The sequence below is a fragment of the Bison bison genome, unplaced genomic scaffold (genome assembly GCF_000754665.1).
Source record: "Bison bison bison isolate TAMUID 2011002044 unplaced genomic scaffold, Bison_UMD1.0 scf7180017863950, whole genome shotgun sequence".
Taxonomy (NCBI): Eukaryota; Metazoa; Chordata; class Mammalia; order Artiodactyla; family Bovidae; genus Bison; species Bison bison.
Genome location: NW_011494522.1, coordinates 409,864 through 414,088, shown reverse-complemented (window position 1 = coordinate 414,088; position 4,225 = coordinate 409,864). Strand labels below are relative to the sequence as shown.

At 42.8% G+C, this 4,225-nt stretch overlaps 1 protein-coding gene across 1 annotated transcript in view; it reads left to right on the top strand.

Annotated features, from left to right (window-relative positions):
• OSBPL8 (oxysterol binding protein-like 8) overlaps nt 1–4,225 on the top strand; it is a 136,840-nt gene that overhangs the window by 7,445 nt on the left and 125,170 nt on the right. The window lies entirely within an intron of this gene.

The following is a 4,225-nucleotide window of genomic DNA, read 5'->3' as shown; positions in this document are numbered from 1 at the left end:
GGTGAGCACGGTGGTGCAGGCCAGCTGCAGGGGCCCAGATGTGGACATGACTTTCCGTGGCCACATGGTGTCCAGGCCTGCGTGTGACGGTAGCAGCTGGTGACTGATGCCAGTGGCATGCAAGTGCACAACTGGAGGTTCTTGCTGGAGCAGGCATGTGGTGGCCGAGGTCAGCCACGGAAGTCTAGACAGCGTCTTGCAGTCGTGCAGCCAGAGGCTTGGACTGGTTGCTGGGGTGGGTTCTGGGCTCTTGTGGGGGCAGGGGAGGGAAAGGAGCAGGGAGGGACTCAGGCTGCTGTGAGCTGCTGAACACAGACACCTTGGGACCAAAGCTGGTGAAATCTGCGGGTGATCCATGGCAGCTGTGCTGGCAGTTGGTTTTTTTTCAGTTGAAAAACTTTAAAATTCAGGTCCTTTGAAGGGCAGCTGACACTGTGGTGATCTTGGTAACCCCGGCTGTTCTTCCTTGTTCCTAGCCATCTCTGCCTCAGCTTTGCTGGTCTTTAGGTGGGGTGAAATCGAAGTGGGAACTTCGTGCATTGCCCAGAAAACCTGAGGAAGCTGGTTGCTCACTCTGATGCCCCTTTCCTGGCACGGGGAACTCTTTCTCGCTGGGGAAATTCCCCTTCGTGCTAAGCAGTGCTGGCTAGGGGATGGATGCTAAAAGCAGAATGAAGCTTTCTTCCCTCCCTTTCGACGGGGTTGTTCTCTCCCCTTACCCCTCATCCCCGCTTTTTTGTTCCACTACATTGCTGAAGTTTTCTACATGGACTTCACATCCTTCCCAGAGCTGTTTTTGCTCATGGATAGCTGCCTAATTGTTGTTCCCTGTGGGAGGATAGAGACTGGGGGCTTCTGTGTCACCATTTTGATCCCTGAGTCTTTTGGGGTGATGGTTGACTTCAAAGCAATAGACATGCAATAATTAAGGACTGAACTTGATGAGGTGTGATTTATATATAAAAAGATTCTTCAGATTGTTTACAGTCAGAAGAAATCCTGCTCATCACTACTCTCAGTGGACATTTGCAAAAGTGCTCTTTGGACTGGCTTGTGAATCACTAATGATTGGATCTATCACGAATAATAATACTTTTGTAGTACAAGGTGAAATGTTACAGGGCATTGTACTGGAGAAGAGAGGGATGAAAAGAATGTTGGGATACAATTCCTTCTTGGTGTCTTGCATTTCTGCATATCTTTCAAGTAAAGAACTGCCTGCCTTTTGTTCTGGACTATCTTTTCAAAGATTATTGTGTAATGAATAGCCTAGGAAGACAGAGGTTTTCTTCCTCTGGAGCAAAGGATAGGCATGCTTACCACCCATTATGCAGCCCATAAGATATACGGGTTTCCTAAGCTCAGAGTTCTGTGTTGTAACCCACTGCTTCTAAGGGCATCCATCTGGGCCCATCCACATTGCTCCTTTGGGACTTGGTGTGGATAACTAGAAAACATAGGGAAACTAATTGTAAACACAGTAGGATTCTCTAAACTTATGAGTTTGCAAGTGTTTTAAAGTCTTGTTTCATTTTAGAGAACTGATACTAGAAATCTCAGACAATGTGTTACAGCTGTGGTTTAAGCACGGAAGCTAGTGCTCAATTCTGATCTGTAGATCCACTCAGTGAAAATGCCTTTCCATTAAAGGATGGGGGGTGGGCACGGAGTAAGAGAAGGAGGGAATGTATGTATTTCAGTTGTAATAAAATATTTAAGATAGATAAATATTGCTTTGATTACTTATTTGAACTGATATTTTCCCTCTCTAGGAGCTATTTGTACTGACCCTGCAGAGTAAAAGATTTCAGGTGAAGTGAAAAAACTTAGAAAACGGTAATGTGCTTTATTGATTTGTTATAGTTATTGTAAGTTACCTCATGTTCTTTTTCCCCCTTAATATAGTATTCTGAAGGAAGGTCCTAGTATGGCCCTTAAAGCTGAGGTGCTGCCTTACAACTTGTGTTCTTTTATATCGGAGTGATTATGTCAGCGGTAGTTAGACAAGCGGTACAACTACTGCCTTTTAGGTGGTAGGTATGTTAGAGTTTAAAGACATCTCAGTAATGGCCATTTTAACTTCATAATCTTATTTACAAGGAAACTGAGGTACAGAGATACAGAATAGTTTGTCTAAAGGTCCACAACTGTTAGAGGTGTGGACCTGAAATAGGGTTTACTAATATTCTGCATATCTCATCATGCTACATCCAGATAGGGAAAGTGCATGCCTTGATACTGGACATAGGGATGAAATAGTTTGTGGCGATCTCTACCAGTATTTGGTATGGTGGTGTGAGATGTTAATGAACAGTTTTAAATTTTAGGGAAGTATTAGTGTTTTTTAAAAAGTAAAACCTGTGACTTAAACCGGTAAATGTGTGGATTTTATTAGGTAAGGTGAGTTAAAATTAAAATAAAGGCAAGTAAAAAATTTAACTATATACTAGTAGCACTTGGCAAAATTGTGGTGTTGGTACACCAGTGACTATTGAGAAACACTGATGCAGAGAAAAATAGTTGTGTTCGTACCTGCTAGCATAATTACGTAGTTGATGGAGAAATATATGAAAACTCAGTTAGTACTTTTGTGCTGTATGTTGGTGAATAGAACCCAGTGATTTGAGTGTTTAGCTATTAAAGGTATAGGCTGTTCAAAGTATGCATCTGTCTTCTCCTCTTGAATTACTTAGAGCGTCTGTCATCACATCACATAGCCTCCACTTTCTGGTTGTCCCAGAGATCATCCAAGTGGTGTACAAGGACAGTTAGCAACAATGGGAGGCAGTACGAAGGCGCTTTCACAAAAAAAGTGATGTACAGCCTACATGTGCTGAAGTGTACAGATTATAAGTGTACAGCTCAATGAATGTTTATGTGTGTATATACCGTGACTTAGGGACTTCCCTGGTGGCTCAGATGGTAAAGCGTCTGTCTACAATGCGGGAGACCCGGGTTCAATCCTTGGGTTGGGAAGATCCCCTGGAGAAGGAAATGGCAATCCACTCCAGTACTACTGCCTGGAAAATCCCATGGACAGAGGAGCGTGGTAGGCTACAGTCCATGGGGTCGCAAAGAGTCGGACACGACTGAACGGCTTCACTTCACTCACCATAACTGAAGTCAAGATGCAGAGCATTTCCAGCCCCCAGTAGGCTCTTTGATGCCCTCTACTGGTTAGAACTCTCCTCCAAGAAAAGGCACTTCTTAAGCTTCTAAAGCAAGCCAGTGGCACACACTCAGTGCTCAAAACTATTGATGGAATGAGTGAGGTCTGAAGATCTTACATGCTTGAAGGGATACTTTGTACATTAAAGTCACTAACTTTTTAGTTCGTTTTGCCTTTATAATTTGTATTTTTAAACATGTATAAAATGTTATTACATTTGACCATTTTTCTTATTTCTTATGCTCCCTCAAAGATAAATGATTTCTTCATGCATTAGGTAAATATTCACCTTTAATTCCCCTGTCATAATTTGATCTAAAGTATTTAATTCTTACTTGATTCACAATTTTATTGTGGTTTAAAATTTTTTTTCCCAATTTTGAAGTAGACATTTTGAAGTTAAATCAGTTTCCAGTTGTTTAGAGCATATTTTTTTTAAGTGTTGCTGTTTATATAGAACGATTATTGCTTTCCGAATCAAATTATTTATACTGTGTGATACGTACACCAGTCAGATCAGATCAGATCAGATCAGTCGCTCAGTCGTGTCCGACTCTTTGCGACCCCATGAATCGTAGCATGCCAGGCCTCCCTGTCCATCACCAACTCCCAGAGTTCACTCAGACTCACGTCCATCGAGTCAGTGATGCCATCCAGCCATCTCATCCTCTGTCGTCCCCTTCTCCTCCTGCCCCCAATCCGTCCCAGCATCATAGTCTTTTCCAATGAGTCAGCTCTTCGCATGAGGTGGCCAAAGTTCTGGAGTTTCAGCTTTAGCATCATTCCTTCCAAAGAAATCCCAGGGCTGATCTCCTTCAGAATGGACTGCTTGGATCTCCTTGCAGTCCAAGGGACTCTCAAGAGTCTTCTCCAACACCACAGTTCAAAAGCATCAATTCTTCGGCGCTCAGCCTTCTTCACAGTCCAACTCTCACATCCATACATGACCACAGGAAAAACCATAGCCTTGACTAGACGAACCTTTGTTGGCAAAGAAATGTCTCTGCTTTTGAATATGCTATCTAGGTTGGTCATAACTTTCCTTCCAAGGAGTAA